The 19,719-nt window shown below is 39.3% G+C and overlaps 1 pseudogene; it reads right to left on the bottom strand.

The window, feature by feature from the left end:
* Positions 1–4,515: 4,515 nt before the first annotated feature.
* On the bottom strand, positions 4,516–7,098 carry LOC133107400 (olfactory receptor 4C6-like; annotated as a pseudogene).
* Positions 7,099–19,719: the final 12,621 nt, after the last annotated feature.

Below are 19,719 nucleotides of genomic sequence, written 5' to 3'. Positions count from 1 at the left end.
GTCTTGCTGGTGTGTATGTCTTGATAAGTGATTGAATATATACAGGGGCTGATCCCTTAACTACCTGGTACGCGAGCACCAAAGTTTTAAATTTGATGGAAGCCATAACAGGCAGCCAATGGAGGTTGCTGAGCAGAGGGGTGACATGTGAATGTCTGGGAACATTGAATACCAGACGGGCTGCAGCATTCTGGATGAGTTGTAGGGGTCTGATGGCAGATGCTGGAAGGCCAGCCAGCAATGAATTGCAATAGTCCAGGCGGGACAGGACCATTGCTTGGACAAGGAGCTGAGTGGAGTAGGTGGTGAGGATTCTCCAGTTGTTGTACAGGAAGAACCTGCATGCCTGGGTCACCGTAGCGATGTTCTCGGAGAAGGACAGCCTGTTGTCCATCACCACTCCAAGGTTTCTTGCACTAGGGGATGAGGTCACTGTAGTATCCCCTAGTGAGATGGAAAAATTGGAGAAGGGAGAGATTAGAGCAGGGATGAAGATTACCTCCGTCTTACCTGGGTTGAGCTTTAGATGGTGCTTGTCCATCCAGCTCTGGATGTCTCAGGCAGACGGAGATACGGGTAGAGACCTGTGTGTCTGATGGGGGTGTCGAGGACCCGGCCCTAGGCCCCCCTGATGAGAGATTGACGGGGGATGGGTTAGAAAGGAATGCATTGTTAACCCCTCGCACACGCCATCGAGGTGGTAGTAAGAACGCCCGTAAGAAGAAAAATATGTGGTTCAGAGAATGAGCAGCCATACTTGTCAGTAGAGGAGTCTGAAGTCGGGGGACTTAGATTTAGGGTTTTAAGGAGCAAGGTTAAAGTTCTGACTGAGAATACCCCAACCCTACAGGGGAGGGGCACAATGCCTGGCTAAAGAAAAACAAAAATAAGGAAAACGGAAGGGATGTCAATACCGAAAGAAAATTAATGATTAATGGCGGATGATTTACACTCAGCTATTGGCTGGATGTCCTTTGTAGATCCCTTAAGGCGCCACAAAAAGGGGCACCTGAAGAGGGTGTTGGGATGGTGGCAGGCTTTAACGTCTGGCTTGCATGAGATCAAAGTTTGGAGGAAGTCAAGGAGAGATTATGAAACTGACACAGACACCAGTGATGAATAGGTTCATTAAAAACAACATAAGGGCTAGTGTTTTTCCACTCGTATATTAAGATGGTGGAAATTCCCAAACCAGAGGGGCCCATGAAATAAAATATTGGGGACAGTTCTTTTGAGGTATGAGAAAATGACAATTGGAAAAACAGAAATAATTAATATGATCATTAAAAAACAGGTTATATAAAAGATAAATGTCTTCCCGCTTGACATAATGGGGGCATTTCTTATCAAAAAAGGTACACTTTTGTATGCAAAAAAGATATATAAGGAATAAGCTTTTAGACCTTAGAGCAGGATCCCAGAATTTGGCTTCAGAAGATATCTACGAGCTGGTGAAGAAAGATCCACGCAGAACAATTATAACCAAGCTGGAGTGGTAATTATAATCTATATTACTTGTAGAAGTAGGAAAAGTAACATATTATAAGTTTACTTTTATATATCTTTTATTTCTCATTAGGGTACTATATAAAGTAGAAAAATGTAGAGAAATTATCATATTTAGATAAATATAATATTATAGGAATAGTTTCTTTTTAAACGTCAAGAAGGGGGAGCTATAGGATAAGGCTAAGGCCAAAGAGGATGGATATAGGAAGGGTGTACCTTGATTTTTAAACATCGTGGTGGAAAGGTAATTTAGAAAGAGCTAAGAGGGGTATATGTAACTTGCATGTGATTAGCAAACTGCAAAAGATGATATGTACACTGTAATCTGTACAACTCTATTCTTTTGATTGATTATAATAAAATATATCTTACTATAATCATATGTGACAAAGAGTCTTTAGAGGAAATACATTGAATACAGGACATCGATTACCAGATTTGCATCACACCCTTCACTTCGAGACTGGGCTGGAAGTTCAGTAGAACTTACCAGGGCTCCAGGACGTTCGGAGTACTTGATTTCGTCCCCGAGACACCTCATGGTGAGGTACTGCTCGTGGGAACGTGAGGTCTGAGCTCGGCAAGGGGTCCGTGGCTCACGACAGGGGGAAGGAGAGAAAGAGTTAGGTGTCATTGGCATAACAATGATATGAGATGCCATGAGCAGAGATAACAGGGCCAAGGGATCTTGTGTAAATGGAGAAGAGGAGGGGTATGAAGACTGAGCCCTGGGGGACTTCTGTAACAAGGGGGTGAGGGGTTGACACTCTTCCAGCCCAGGTCACCTGGGAGGACCGGCCATAAAGGTAAAACCACACAACTGTTATTGTACACTTCACACGGGCGCAGCAAAATAATGTAATCTAGTTAAACCAAAGATGTTAACATGACAAAGATCACTCACTTGCAACAAATGCAACCTCCGAATGAGCACATTATCTTTGGTTGAATGGGGAAGAACAAGCTGGCAGTGCCACAAAACATACTATTATGGTCGGGTTCTTTTCAAACTTTTCCAGAGTGTTTATTCTGGTATTTGAACCACTAAGTGAGTTTACTGGTGATACATTGTATATTGCAATTGTTGTTCTGCTTTGTGTCAGCATGTGGTTTGCTCATTGTGACAGCATTAACAGTTTGAGGCTAGGGGGATGCTACTTCTGGGGGGTGAATCACGGAACCCTTCCAAAACAGGTATATGCACTGAAATAAAAACCAAAAGAAAAGTACAAAGTTCCAACAAATAAATGCTCACAGTGAGGACATAAATACTGTTGTTGTAAAGAGTTATTTGTTGCAGTGTATTGTGGAAAACGACTGCATTTAGTCTTAGAAAGAACAAGGTTTAATTGTTTCATCATTCCTAAACAGATATTATAATCTTGTGTTCTAATCACACCGGTGTGACCATGTGCGTCAAACGTTTAAATCTTTATCTGGTTCATTTTAACATTAATTAAAAACCGAAAGCGTTTATATAAAATGATGTGGGTACATGCGTGAACAATTTTACAAGGAACACTTTTGGTTGTGCTGTATATGCCTGCCCGTTTGTATCAGCACCACTATCCATGTTGCCATCGAATTTCAGTCTTGGTAGTAATAGCAGCCTACAAGGGAGTTTCTTTTTTTTAAATGAACACAAATGAGAGCTATGTACTGTGTGTGTGTGTCTGTGTGTGTGTGTGTGTCTGTATGTGTGACTGTATGCAAGGCTCAAGCTGAGGTAGGCTAGCAATTCAGTTTTGTTTATCTCTCCGGCAAACAGTGGTGCTGCAGACACATTTTAACTGTCAGCAACTGATAAACAATGCGCAAAATAAAATAATGTGACAAGATAGTTAATTTGTTAAATCCTTAATCTACAATCAGACCAAGTTCACACAACAGTCTCATGACATGCACAAGAGAGAAGTGAGGAAAACCGCAGCAGGCAGTAATTCTTACTAAACTAAGGGAGAGGAACCAGGGAGTAACTGGGCTATAGCAAAACAGTGTTAACTTTATGTTATGCATTCATCACTGATGTACAGCTACTGCAGCCAGTGCAAAAATGAAAAAGTAAGCGGGCCAAACTATGAATGGAAGCAACAAACTCTCCATTTTGGCTTCATTTATAAGTGATACACAGTAACTAAATCAAATACAGTGCCAACATTGGCGCATAGTTTGGCCATTTAACTAGCACCCCCTGCCCAATTTCATCTGTGACTAGTGAGACACAACAGGACAACAGGGTCGATCTGGGACCATGAATTCAAGGAGACATATAAACATTTCACCACCAAAATTAATATTTTGCCATAGCAACAACATAAAGCCAAAATAGCCTGATGAAATTCCACTACGGCTTTGGTTTTACTGAGAAAAATGCTGCTGATTCAATGTCAAAATGAACAAGAGGAATTCTTGTGTAATCAAGTTTATTTTGAATGGTGAAGGAGCATTATTGCATTGCGTTTTGCATAGTTAGGCTATGTTCTAATGTGTATAACATTTTTATATAATTAGAAAGTCTGTAATGTTCCCCCTCATAATAAATCAACATAATACCAATATTGTAAATAAATATATGAAAATATAAAGGGTACATTTAAAATGAGGCCACATATTTACAGTTAACAGTGTCCATGGTAATTTTGACAACACTTTAGAGAAAACCTGCTGTGCAGTGCTCTAGCCATACACCAAATCTGTATGACTGAAAGAGATTTCTACCTTTGAGCCTTTTGTAATTACACAGCGATGTAAAAATGCACATCAACATGTGACTTTGCAGCTCTGATAAGCCAATACCTGTGAGATATTCAGCATACTGGAGGTATTGATTTCCCATGAGTCTCCAGTGTAGAGTGAGAGCAAGTGCTCTCATTATAGAATCACCATTGGCCATACCGCCTTGCTTTTCCTCGTAAATCTAATCATTATTATAATCATTACTGCATGATTTATGCTAGCTATATAATATATTATGTTAGCTAGCTGCATAGAAAGTTTTTTTCATCATTATTTTAACTGGGGTTCACTTATTTTTTTACTACTAAACAATTTGATAATATGAACTTGAATGGCCCGAATGTGCATTCCATAGATAACAGGATTCAGCAACGGGGGAAATATCCCAGTGTAAATGGACAGGAATATGCGAACTTTATAAGGTATATGACTCATGTTGAAACGACTTTGGATTATCTCAAATGCACACCCCACAGAATAGTTCATCACAGACAGTATGTGAGGGACGCATGTTTGAAGAGCTTTGACTTGAGATTCCTTAGAAGCATATATACAAATTCGGAGTATTTGTGCATAGGAAAATAGTATCATGACAATATGAGGACCAGGACAAACAATAAGTAATATTGGTCCCAGAAATCTCTGAAGGGTCGTATCGAAGCAAGAAAGTTTAACTAAAGTAAAACTCATGCAATAAACTTTTTCCATAAGCCTGTCACAGAATGAAAGTTGGACAGTTGATATGAAATGAAGAGCAATGTAAAGAGAGGGAATTATGAACGATAACACAATCGCTGCATAAACTTTTTTAGGAGACATAAGGAGATGATAGTGTAATGGGTGACAGATGGCAACATATCGGTCATAGCTCATCACTGCTAAAATAGTAAATTCAACTACACAGTAGGAGAGTAAGAAATATATCTGTAATAGACAAAGAGTCAGAGATACTTCATAATTATGAGATAGCAAATGTCCAAGCATAGATGGTAATAAAGACGTACTGCCGTACAATCCATTAAATGATAAGTTGCATATAAACAAATACATAGGTTCATGCAGACCTTTCTCAGTGTATATTACTACAATAAGAATTGAATTGGCCAATAATGTCAGTAGGTACAAAAGAAGAAAACATGTGAAGTATAAATATCTATGATCTTCCAGTTCAGTGTATCCAATCAATATGAAGGATGTCACTGCTGATACATTTTCCATGGTCACCTGGATGTAGAGTCAGTGCTGTAGAGAAGAATGTGAGAGTTTGTGAACATATTTTACAACTGAAGACTTATGTTGATTTAATTCAGTGTTGGAGAAGCGCTTGCATTAAAGTGTTTTTCATTCATATACAGTTTATTTCAAAAACAGAAATTGAGAATTCAGTCAAATTTGGCTCAGGACTAATTTGTATGTTTTACACCATTTCCTTCATGAACTTGGCCTGGTCAGTTATAAAATGTAATTGCTTGGCAAAGTTAAGTCCAAATGTTGTTTTAATCCCACGAGGTGTGGCAAGAACTAATATTTCCCTTTAAAAGAAGTTACAGTGTATTATGTAATGATGAGAATAGATCATTCAGCCACCATGCCTGGCCTACAGATTTGAAAGCATCCAGCTCTGTATCAAGCCTGCACCCAAACTCCCAAAAGGTCTCTGCCTTCAGTACATGAGCAGGCAAGCTGTTCTGTGTGTTGAAAACTGCAGAAAACGTTTTAGGTTGATACATTTCCATGCAGGCCTCCTTGTTTTCCTGACTGACAATGAAACATATTTTGTCATTCACATTGTTAACTACTTTTACATATTTTTAAATGTCAAAGAAAAACTAAATAGATTACAAATCATAAGTCTTTCCTCATTTTGCATTTTATACCTGAATACATTCTCTGCAAATTTTATTTTACTTTAATGTATCTATATTTCTATATCTACAATACAATATTTTTGATTGGTACAAACCATTCTGGTATTTTGCTATTCACTAATATTTTTCATTCAGGTTTCCATATTAAGCAAAATATCCCCTATTGAATTTTGGTAGATTCTCCTCTCATCTTGAGTAGCTTAAGTTCTTAATGTAACTAAAATTGAGTTTATTGTAAAAGAAAATCTATATCACACTTATGGTGCTACTCATCTGCCATCCATCAAAATTTCAAGAACACAGCATATTATTGCATATCATCTTCTTAATAAACTATTTTGTTCTAAAAAATATTTTCATTATTACCATATTCATAAAAGGTTTAAAGCAGGCTATAAAACATAGAGAATACTAGACGGCTGTTTGATGAAGATTGATGCAATTCCAAGACAAGTTTCAGAAAAACATCTATATGTCTGAGATACATTCATTGTGTATTACCTGCTTCTTATGAATGAAGTTTTTTCCCGTTGAAGAAATCGTTGTGACTGCTGGCAGTTCTGTAGTCAGACAGAAAATCTGTATGACTGAGAGATATTTCTACCTTTGAGTCTCTTATAATACATGCATATGACGTTACAGTTTAGACCAGCCAATACCTGTGAGGTATCCATCATTCCCATGTCTCATTAAGATGAATGTCACTTTTAATGTTTATATTATATCACAAATCCAGTACAGTTGTGTTCAAATAAATAGCAGAGCATTAAAAAAGTGAATAAATGTTCATCTGGATGCTTCAGTTCAATATTTCAAATGTAGTGGAAACATCATTTATTAAAGTCTGCATTATTCTTTTAAAGGAAACAAAGAAAAGGAATATTAATCTGTTACAAAAAATGTCAACATTTTTCTCTTCAAACTCTCTTCAAACTGTATAAACTGACAACATTTTTCAAGATTTAACTTCACTTTAAATTACTGAACTAATATTTAGTTGCATAACCATTGTTTTTGATAACTGCTGCGCATCTACGTTGCATTAATTCAACCAACTTCTGGCACCTAGAAACAGGTATGTCACCCACTCTAGCGTTGAAACACCCATGTGACCATATGTGTCAAAGGGTTAAACCTTTATCTGGTTCATCTTAACATTAATTAAAAACCGAAAGTGTCGATATAAAATGATGTGTGTACGTGCGTGAACAATTTTGCAAGGAACACTTTTGGTTGAGCTGTATATGCCTGCCCGTTCGTATCAGCCCCACTATTCATGTTGTCATCGAATTTCAGTCTTGGTAGTAATAGCAGCCTACAAGGGAGTTTTTTTTTTAATGACCACAAATGAGAGAGCTATGCACTGTGTGTGTATGCGTGTGTGTGTCTGTCTGTATGTGTGACTGTATGCAAGGCTCAAGATGAGGTAGCGATTCAGTTTTGTTTAGCTGACTACCAAATCTCTCCGGTGCTGACAAATTATAACTGTCGGCAACTGGTACACAATGCACAAAATAAAATAATGTATGATTTACATAGATGCTATGACAAGATACTAGTTAAGCTGTTAAATCCTTAATCTACGATCAGACCAAGTTCACACAACAGTCTCATGACATGCACAAGAGAGAAATGAGGAACTGCTCATCTCAGACATTCAGTGCTTCTGCAACCAAACCCCACACTCACTGCAAAATACATTTCTATTGGAAACAATGGAAGTTGATCAGAAGTCATAATGTGGTGTATTGAATATTCTTTATTCTATGCATGGTGTAGTCAAAATATATGCACACACTTGGCATTTGAACACCCGGGCCCATATTCACACAGTGTGTCAGAGTAAGAGTGCTGATTGAGGATCAGTGACCGGTTGTGTCACTGATTGTGTGGGGTTGTGTGGGAAGTGTAATTTCCCCTTAAGATTTCCCTTAAGTTTCGCTTTAAGAGAGTTGCACAACAAACCCTTAAGTGTCTCTTAAGGCTTTCCTAAAGTGAAATGCCAGAAACCCTCAAAAACACTCTTAAGCATTGCATTTTCCCTTAAGTAATCCGTTAAATGTTAAATAAAACACCTTAACGACAATTTCCCTCTGTAAAATTTAAGGTTAGCTACAGATTACCTTAAGTCTCGGTAAACTAGTTTTTGTTAGCCATTGGAGGAAGAAAATGACCCTCCGCAAATTTTTCATGATAGAGAAAATGCTCTAGATTACATGAAAGACGAAAAGTTCATTCTTGAACATAGATTTGCGCGTCAATCTATTTACGAGACTGTGTATATTATAACTCTTAATTGCACTGCGGTTTTTTGCTAAAAGTTTCAAAGCAGTGCTAGGTCTACAGAGAAGAGAGTGACTATACTAGGCAAATTAATTTATTTCATATTTCATAATTAGCTACTTCCTAAATTACTCTCACTCTGCTACTCCATCGGCTCAGGTGGTCTGAGTGCACTCTCTAAACCGCCTGGTATACCAGCAAGAACCGATGAGTCCTTCCCACTCTGATAAATCGGTTGGGGGCGGTCCACTTCCAATCAAACAATGTTAGTTTGGCTTCAACAGTGCCATAAAATTGTAGCCGATCATTTGGGCTTCAAAGATTACAAAAATGTATTTTAGTTACTTGATCGAATATGGCTTGCTATAGTTATCTATGGGTAGCTAACTAGCTAGCTATTAGGCTACTTTAGCTCTCACTGGTTTTGCTGGATTCCCTCGTATCGCTAATTGCTCAATACTTTTTTCGCAGATACGTATATTCTCGTATTTTTTAACGACCTCCTGGATTGTCTTCACAGCTATATTTCTAGCATTAATCTAATCTGTTATTTCCTCCCACATCTTCTGTTTTTGGTCGCTGTCACAGTCGGATTGAGTTCACTTTTTAAAATGGTTTTCCTCCCACAGTATACACCAATTTGGTTTCCTTTTTTGTTTTCCGTATTTAAATATAGCTAGGTTAGTAGTTAAAACCTTATTTTATTGTATAGCCTACAGTCAATGTGTCACGTTTCAGGTCTGTCTCGTCATGTATTATGTTGTCTAGGTTCGTCATGTTGTTTAGTTATGTCTCGTTACGATTTATTTTCTTGTCATGTCTAGTTATGTTTTCGTACGATTTTATTACCTGGTTATGTTGAGTGATTATCGTCTTAGTTTTCGCGTTGTGTCATGTTTTGATTTATGTTTATTGTTACGTATACTGGTCACGGTTTATGCATACACTTTTACATGTTTTTCCGCAAACCTTGCGTTCCGCCTTTTCTCTCTCTCTCCTTCTGTCATTCACTTCCTATTGTTTCTATTTGTCTATTTACTAAAACTACTAACGCTAGATCAGGATTGGGTAGAGACTAACAAACTAATCATGTGTTCATGTTACCTTACGTTTCTCGTGCATGTCATTTACTAATTTACTAATGCTAGGGCAGGATAGGTTTATTACTAACGATTACTAATCTCCTTGTTAAACTTGTCATCCATCGCACCTGTTTTCCATTTCCTTGCTACGCTCTAACTAATTGTCTACACCTGTCTACACCTGCATTTATAGCCCAGTCGCGCAACTGTTCACTGCGAAATTGTCTGCCTCTGTTTTCCACGCAACTCTTGAGCATTTACTGTTTTGATTACACGTTACGATCCAAGCCCGTCATCGACTATTGATTATTGATTTCTGTTTTGTGACCTTCGTTTGTTTCTTGACTACGTCCCCGCCTACCGTTTTTGTACTTTTGCCCCGCTGATTGTTTCATGGTTTCGACTCCCGCTTCGCCCATGACTACGCCTCTGCCTGCCGTCCGCCTGTTCATCTGCCCCGCTGACAGCTCTCCTGCTACCGGACCTCCCTGCACGCCTACCGACTACGAGTTTGCCTCTTCCCTCGGCACCGTGCTTTTTGTTTGTTTTGTATTTGTTTGGCTGGATCTTCGTGTATGGACTTTGCTTGTGTTGACTACGCTCCTGGGACTCGTCCCGAATAAAGCCCTAACGGGACTTTATTTTACTATTGTTTCTGAGTCGTGCATTTTGGGTCCAACCCCCACGCACCCGTCTCACAATGATCATAACCGATGAGATAACATATCCATGGTTACTGTCAAATTTTGCTACAGTAAAACGTCAATCACTGCAGTAAGGCACTTAACCGTTTCCCTTACCTAATGTTACGATCGCTCGTAAATCGTAACATAAAGGACACACACCAGTTTAAGGAATAACAAAACAGAATTTAATAATACAAAAGATAACAAAACATACAAAAATAGGCAATGAGGTGTGTAGAGCTATGTGTCATGTATTTAATGTAGGTGCATAAATTGAATGTGAATGGATATGTGTCAATGTTAACCAGTCAAACAAAAAGGCTTGTCAGCATGGGAGGAAGCAAGCCCCAACTGCAGGAATGGCAGATGTTTTAAGCACAAAGCCTCCGGCCGCAGGTGCACCTCGTTAACCTGATGACCCTCTTGTTCCTCAGCCAGCCACTTGAAAGACAAGCAAAAAGAAAAACCGGAAAGGGATACAAGAGGGCCGTCACACTAAGAAAAACGTTGAAGGGTTTATATGCAACACCCTCAGGTAATTCCTGTAGCCAAGAGGAAATCAACCCTGAAGTGTCTGAGTTAAGGGAAACACTTAAGGTGTTTTATGCAACCGTGCACAGGTATCCTCTGTCCACATCCTAACCTCATCCATTATGAGTGAGTTGGAACTGATCCTAGATCAGCACTCTTGATGACTGGAGTCAGTGTCAGCCATGTCACCAACACCATGCTGGGGGGCTGTTGCACATGTGGGCAGCAGAGATAATTAATAGTCCAGACCAGAGTCTAACAGTAATGGGGCGAGGAAATGGCTGACAACACATGGGATGTAAAAAACAAACAAACTAACAACTGAAATCACTTGTGCACTCATCATGTGCACTATTGTGCCCTTCTCGAAGGTATACACTTGTTATTTAGCTAAGGCCGAAGGAGCTTACAATTGATTAGACTAAGCAGGGGACATTCCCCCCTAGAGCAATGCAGGGTTAAGGGCCTTGCACAAGGACCTAACAGCTGTGCGGATGTTATTGTGGCTACACTAGGGCTTGAGCCGCAAACCTTTCCAGGACCCAGTCATGTACCTCAGCCACAAGGCCCATATGATGATTTCCTATTTCAAAAAAACAACAAAAACAAAAATGCCGATGTCAGTGTTTGTGCTTTCTATTACAAATGGTTTTGGTTGGTTGGTTGGGGCTTAAATAAGTGGGTGAGGTGTACAACAAAGCCTGGTCGATGAAAGAACTTTACAGTACAGATATTTATTTAACTATCTATAAACCATGCAATATCCAGACATGTAATTTTCCAATTACATTGCTACATAGGTTTGCCAGGTTTGCCCTTTGGGTTCGCTGACCGGGGGTGGGAAAAATGAAAAAAGTGTAACATTAGGGGTGGAAGAAGCCCATTAGAAACTAGCAGACACTTTTGATTCAGTTATTCAAACTGTTTACATTGCCCAGTTGGGACCACAAATTATTTGATAACCAGACATTTTGGTCTAAAACCACACATCTCGCTACCCTGGTGATACAGAGTGCAGCCGAACTAACCATACACTCAGTGAGCACTTTATTAGGTAGACCTGTACACCTGCTTGTTGATGTAAATATTTAATCAGCCAATCATGTGGCAGCAACTAAATGCATACAAGCATGCAGACATGGTCAAAAGGTTTAGCAGTTTTTTTTACCAAATGCGACTTTGATCATGGAATGATTGTGAGTGCTAGACAGAATGGGTTGAATAGCTCAGAAACTGCTGATCTCAAGCACAGTCTCAAGAGGTTGCAGAAAATTTTGCAGGCAAAAATGCTAAATATTAAATGCCTAATAAAGTGCTCACTGAGTGTATATAAATAATATAAATATATACAGTGTAAGAATATCCAAAATATTTTTTTCATCGGCATCCTGTGTGCGGTTCACTTACTCTTTTATGACAAAACAATTTGAAAATCTTAACTTTAATGGCTTGAATAAGAATCCCATAAATGACAGGATTAAGCAACGGGGGAAGTATCCCAATGTAAAGGGACAGGAATATGCGAGCTTGAAAAACTACATGACTCATATTGAAGCGACTTTGGATGATCTCAAATAAGCATCCCACAGAAAAGATAATCATAGACAATAAGTGTGGGGTGCATGTTTGAAGAGCTTTGATTTGAGATTCCCTCAAAGCGAACAGGCAGATTCTGAGTATTTGTGCATAGGAAATCAGTATGATGACAATATGAGGACCCGGACAAACAAGAAGAAATGCTGGTCCCACAAATCTCTGAAAGGTTGTATCAAGGCAAGACAGTTTAACTAAAGCAAAACTCATACAATAAACCTTTTCTATATACCTGTCACAGAATGAAAGTATAAATGTTGATATGGAATAAAGAACAATGAAAATACAGGGAATAAACCAGGACAATGCAATGGCTGCATACACTTTTTTAGGAGACATGAGGAGGTGATAGTGTAATGGGTGACAAATGGCAACATATCGGTCATAGGCCATCACTGCTAAAATAGTAAATTCAACTGTACCATACAAGAGTAAGCAACATATCTGTAATAGACAAAAGGTCAGAGATATTTCATAATTATGAGATAGCAAATGGGCAAGTATAGATGGTATTAATGACGTACTTCCAAAAAGTCCATTCACTGCTAAGTTACATATAAACAAATACATGGGTTGATGCAGCGCTTTCTCAGTGTATATTGCTACAATAAGAATTGAATTGGCCAATAATGTCAGAATGTATACAACAAGAAAACATATGAAGTATAAATATCTGTGATCTTCAAGTTCAGTGTATGCCGTCAATATGAAGGATGTCACGGCTGACACATTTTCCATGGTCACCTGTAGAGTCAGCGCTGTGGGTTGTGAGGGATTCTGAACATACTTTAAAACTGACATTAATTAAATTAATTGAATTAAATCAACGTATTGGATAGGAATTTCTCAGTTAACATATATGCATTTGAAATAAAACATCATTTGAAAAAAAGCTTGGCATTCTCCTGATAATAACATTCTGTATTCAATCACATTTTGTAGTATTACACGCAAAGTTTACAGTTTTTCTTCACAAACTCAGCTTGTTCACTTATTTTCATGGTCGGTGCACAAAGAAATGTTAAAGTAAAAAAATACAAATATTGTGTTTAATTGTTAGGCTAAGTTAAGTACCAGTGCTGTTTTAATCCCACCAAGTGTAGCAAGAACTATCGTTTTCCTTTAAAAGAAGTTGGATGTAATTGTGAAATGTAGCAATGGCTAAAATGTCTACGTACACTAGTTTATTTTGCTGACTTCACATTGTTCACCACTGATTCACATTTTATACTCTCGATCAAATGTTTCTTATTTAGTTTCTGGATGCAGAACCTAAATAGATCTTTCCTCATATAATTTCCATATACATCTAAAACCTCTTTATTTCCCATTATTTGTACTTGTTCTGTATTTTTTATTCATACAAACCTTTCTGGTATTTCTGCTCTTTGAAAACATTTTTCTGATTTCAGGTTTCCATATTGAGATTTGAACAGCCCTTCTTGAAGTAGGCCTTATTGAAGCAGTGATGAATGAATCCAAAGGCTTTTATTTAATTGCATTTACCCTTAAACAGTCTGTGTCTGTTTGGTTGAATCCCCTCTTGAGCATCTTCGTTTAACTTTTCAATTTCAAACCTGGAAATAATATAGTCTCCCAGAACCCATATGCAAATGTCAGGGATAATTGTTTTTGAAGAATTACCTGCTTCTTTTGAAAGCCTTCAAATAAATCTTTGTGTGCTTGCAGTTCTGTAGTCAGACAGAACCTCTGGATGACTAAAAAATATATTTCTACTTTTCAGTCTTATGTAGTAGTCTTATAATGACACACGTGACGTTACAGCACAATGACAGCTAATACCTGAGAGTATTGACACAACGCATTAAATGGTGTATCTTAGCACAGATCTTTTTTTGTTTTATGATTCATTGATGTGAAACTAGACTATATACATATAGACAGAGCTACAAAATGAGGTATCACTTGTCAGAATTGCCCAATCCATAGATCCTGCACCCAATGTCAATGAGCTGCATCATGTAGGCATGAGCTTTAGATGCAAGGCGTAACATTTGAAAGGCATTTAAATAATAATTAGATGCTTATTTATATAGCACCCTTATATAGCACAATTCATACATAAAATATAGCTCAAAGTGCCTTAAATTTAGAAATAAAATTGCAGCTTTCTTGTTTGTGCACCCATAACAACCTCTCACAAAGATTATGAAATTGTATACTACATTCTGAAGGAACCCCTGATTGTTTATAGCACAGCACTGATTATTTAAACATAACCCCCTGCTCCCCGCTTGCCACTGTTGCCCTACGTGTACTCCTGGGTGCCAGTTATCGGTAAAGCTGCTTTGTGACAAAGCCCCTTTGTTAAGAGCACTATACAAATAAAAATTGATGTAAATAAATACTCATTGATTGATTCAGCAACACCCGGCCCCCTCCTCCCCACTTCACCACTTCAGTAGAAAATGAAGAAAACATTACATTACATTATTGGCATTTGGCAGACGCTCTTATCCAGAGCGACGTACAACAAAGTGCATACCCATAACCAGGGATAAGTTCGCTGAAAGACCCTAGAGGGAAGTACAATTTCAACTGCTACCTGTACAACAAAGATAAGGACGAGGGCCCTTTTTTTTTTTTTTTTTGAGAACAAAGAAACAAAGAAACAGAGCAAAAGTGACCAAAGTTAACTATCCAAACACTGCTTACCTAGCCAACTAAAAATACCGATACACAAAGCAAGTCACAGAGACAACAATTAAGGTTCACAGGGAGGTAGGGAGGGATGGGGAGAGGTGCTGCTTGAAGAGGTGTGTCTTCAGCTTGCGCTTGAAGGTGGGGAGAGATTCTACAGTTCTGACCTCAACGGGGAGTTCGTTCCACCACCGTGGAGCCAGAACAGACAGTAGTCGTGAGCGTGATGTGGAGGTTCGGAGAGGGGGAGGTGCCAAGCGGCCTGTGGAGGCTGAACGAAGAGGTCTGGCAGGGGTGTAGGGTCTGATGATTTTTTGTAGATAAGCTGGGGAAGACCCTTTAACTGCTTGGAAGGCTAGCACCAATGTTTTGAATTTGATGCGAGCCATGACAGGCAGCCAGTGGAGGGAAGTAAGCAGGGGGGTGACGTGTGAGTATTTGGGAAGGTTGAAGACCAGACGAGCTCCTGCATTCTGGATGAGTTGGAGGGGTCTGATGGCAGACGCTGGGAGGCCAGCCAAGAGGGAATTGCAGTAGTCCAGGCGGGACAGAACCATCGCTTGGACCAGGAGCTGAGTCGAGTAGGGGGTGAGAAAGGGGCGGATTCTCCGTATGTTGTATAGGAAGAACCTGCATGACCGGGTCACCGCCACAATGTTCTCGGAGAGGGACAGTCTGCTGTCCATCACCACGCCGAGGTTCCTTGCACTGGGTGACGGCATGAGTGTGGTATCCCCGAGGGAAATGGAGAGATCCAGATGGGGAGAGGTTTTAGCAGGGATGAATATCATTTCAGTCTTGCCTGGGTTGAGCTTTAGATGGTGGTTGTCCAACCAGCTCTGGATGTCCCTCAGGCAAGCAGAGATACGGGCTGAAACCTGCGTATCAGACGGCGGGAACGAGACGAAGAGTTGGGTATCGTCCGCGTAGCAGTGGTAGGATAGCCCATGTGCAGTGATCACAGGGCCAAGGGAGCGAGTGTAAAGAGAAAAAAGAAGCGGGCCTAGGACTGAGCCCTGGGGAACTCCTGTGGCGAGGGGCCGAGGTGTCGATACCGAACCAGCCCAGGCAACCTGGAAAGAGCGACCAGAGAGGTAGGACTCAATCCAGTCCAGGGCTGTGCCACAGATGCCCGTTGCTGACAGGGCAGACAGGAGGAGGATTGAACATGGAAAACATGTTCAAATATGATCTCTTCTATCGTTTAAAACACCTAAATGGAACATTATATTTTGAGCAGATTTTGGGGTGGAAATATTTAGCGAGACCTGACCCTGTGAGGCTCTTTTCTTGCCCATATATGCTCACCAACGCAACAGATCTAATGACTGTGCATCTCCAAACACACATTTTCTGTTATTGTCCCACTTTTTATTTTGTAGTGGATACACACATATGAGTCATTGTTACATATGGTAATGTTACATTTCTGCATTTTCCAGTTAACAGAATGCTACCAATGTCACACTCCGTACTCCCCTGTCATAGCGTTTTCTGTTTTCTGCCTGGTTTTTCTTGTCACTTGTCCTAGTTCACTTTCCGTCGTCATTACTTCTCCTGTGTCTCATTACCTGTTTCCCTGTACTGTTCATCATTTCAGTTAATTTATCTGTGTACGTATGCCCGTCTGTTTGCCTAGTTTCTTTGCCGGCTTCTTATGTGTCTTGATCGTACTTTCCAGCGGTTTTCTGCAAAGGTTATATGCCCATGCTACAAATCTTCTAATCAAGCAGTAAATGGTCAGAAAGAGAGGTCAGCCATAGCTACAAAGCCCAATACTGTGTTCACATCATATCAGAATGACTGAATTAGCACCTTCTGACTGGGTAAAACAGTTCATGTCAACCTCTGACAACAAATTAAGCGCATCAGCCACATGCCATGCCACTTTTATACCATGATGCTTGAAGGTGTAAACTTGAACTTGAACTCATCGTTATTATTTGTTGTTTCTTCGGTGAGCCTCACCAAAGAAATCGGCTTGGTCTTTGAAGATGCGTGAAACTTTTTAACATGTTGTATGCAATTTATATTCAACTCAATTTAAGAATGAGTTGAATATATATATCTACGTGTCTCATCTGCGACTAGTGGGACGCATTGCACTATTCTGTGGACAATTGGACAATGAATAGAAGACTATTCTGGGAGCAAAAGCCAAAAATAGACAGAAACAATTCAAATGCAGCTGAGAATAACGCTGCTCACTCAATGGCAAAATAAACTTGAGGAATTGTTGTGTAATCATGCCGTGTCATTCTGCTGTCAATATCTGCCACTAAATATGGAAATAAATATGCAATCTTGTCAGTTTTACAAGTACAGATGTCCCTTCCAAAGTTCAGTGGCCATTTATTGTGTTGAATAATCTGTTCAAATAGGAAGTGGGGGTAGATATTTATATGAGCAACATGTACAGTAATAACCTACTTGTATTTAAAGACAATCAAGCCCTTCCAATCCATTTTGCTACAGGGTGGCCTGTAGCATAATGGTTAAGGTACATGGCTGGGACCCCCCCAAGGTCAGTGGTTCAATCCCCGGTGGGGAGGGGAGGATTGTCTCCTGCTTTGTCTAATCAACTGGACGTCACTCTGTAGAAGAGTGTCTGCCAAATGCCATTCATCTAATTAAATTTGTATTGGGAACAGTTTAATCCAGTAGAGGAGAGTATAAGCTTTCCAACGGTGTATGGAATGTCTGTCATAGTAGTCTGGCCATCCAGCCACTACAGCTCATCCAGACCATGGATGCCAGGCTCATCTTCAACCTTGAACAGTTCTCAAATCCCTGCTGAGATCACTCTAAGTTTGTGTTGCTTACAGAAATAAATGCAAATAAATATATATTTTTGGCCATAGGCAAATCTATTTGGTTATGCTGCCCAAATAAAGTATGAGAAACAATGTAAGTGCTGCATGATGCTCATGGACTTGTTTATTTTGAATGGTGAAGGAGCGTTATTGCATTTGTAGGCTTGCATACTGCATTGCATGTTGTATAGTTAGACTATGTTACGATGTGCATAAAATTTAAATATAATTAGAAAGTCTGTAATGTTCTCCCTCATCATAAATAAACATCATGTTATACCAAAACATATGGACATATAAAGGGTACATTTAAAATGAGGCCACATTTACAGCTAACAGTGTAAACTTTTTTCGAAAACCGGAAATCAAGAATGCACATACATGTCCAAAGACATACATACACAAACATAGGTGAGGTTTGGGTTCACTGACCAGGGGTGGGTGAAATAAAAAGAAGTGTAACAGCAGGGTTGGAAGAAACCCATTAGAAACTAGCAGAGACATTTAAATTAGTTATTTGGACTGAGCATTTAAACCAGTTGGGACCACAAATAATTTGATAACTGGACATTCTGGTCTAAAACCACACATGTCGTTACCCTAGTGATACAGAGCACAGCCAAACTAACCATACAGTCACTGAGCACTTTATTAGGTAGACCTGTACACCAGCTTGTCAATGCAAATATTTAGTCAGCCAACCAGGTGGCAGCAACTAAATGCATACAAGCATGTTTTACCTGTTTTTCAGACCAAATGTCGTAATGAGGAAGAAATGTGATCAAAGTGACCTTGACTGTGGAATGATTGTTGGCGCCTCACAGCGTGGTTTGAGTATCTGAGAAATTGCTGATCTCCTGGGATTTTCACACACAACAGTCTCGTTTCCAGAGTTTGCAGAGAATGGTGCAAAAAATAAAAAAACATCCATTGAGCAGCAGTTCTGAGGGCAAAAACACCTTGTGAATGAGAGAGGTCAGAGCAGAAGGGCCAGACTGGTAAAAGCTGACAGAAAGGTGACAGTCACAACACACTACAACAGTGGCATGCAGAAGAGCATTTTTGAAGACACAAGACGTCAAACCTCTAAGTGGACAGGCTACAACAGAAGACCAATAAGTCTAAACAATACCTAATAAAGTGCTCACTGAGTGTATATAAATAATAATAGAAACATACAGTATTTTTTTTTCCCATCTTGTGTGGGCTTCACAAACTCTTATGACTAAACAATTTCAAAATCTGAGCTTTAATGGCTTGAATAAGAATCCCATAAATGACAGGATTCAGCAACGGGGGAAATAAAAATATGTAAATGGACAGGAACATGCGAGCTTCAAAAACTACATGACTCATATTGAAGCGACTTTGGATGATCTCAAATAAGCATCCCACAGAAAAGATCATCACAGACAGTAAGTGTGGGGTGCATGTTTGTAAAGCTTTGATTTGAGATTCCTTCGAAGCAAACAGGCAGATTCTGAGTATTTGTGCATAGGAAAATAGTATCATGACAATATGAGAACCTGGACAAATAAGAAGTAATGCTGGTCCCATAAATCTCTGAAAGGTCGTATCAAGGCAAGAAAGTTTAACTAAAGCAAAAGTCAAACAATAAACTTTTTCTATATGCCTGTCACAAAATGAAAGTACAAAAGTTGATATGGAATAAAGGGCAACATAAAGACAAGGAATAACCCAGGATAATAAAATAGCTGCATAAACCTTTTTAGGAGACATGAGGAGATGATAGTGTAATGGGTGACAAATGGCAACATACCGGTCATAGGCCATCACTGCTAAAATAGTAAATTCAACTGCAACGTATGAGAGTAAACAGTATATCTGTATTAAACAAAAGGTCAGAGATATTTCATAATTATGAGATAGCAAATGGCCAAGTATCGATGGTATTAATGATGTGCTTCCAAAAAGTCCATTCATTGCTAAGTTACAT

This window comes from Conger conger, chromosome 13, assembly GCF_963514075.1.
Source record: "Conger conger chromosome 13, fConCon1.1, whole genome shotgun sequence".
NCBI classification, from domain to species: Eukaryota; Metazoa; Chordata; class Actinopteri; order Anguilliformes; family Congridae; genus Conger; species Conger conger.
This window is presented reverse-complemented; position numbering and strand designations above follow the sequence as displayed.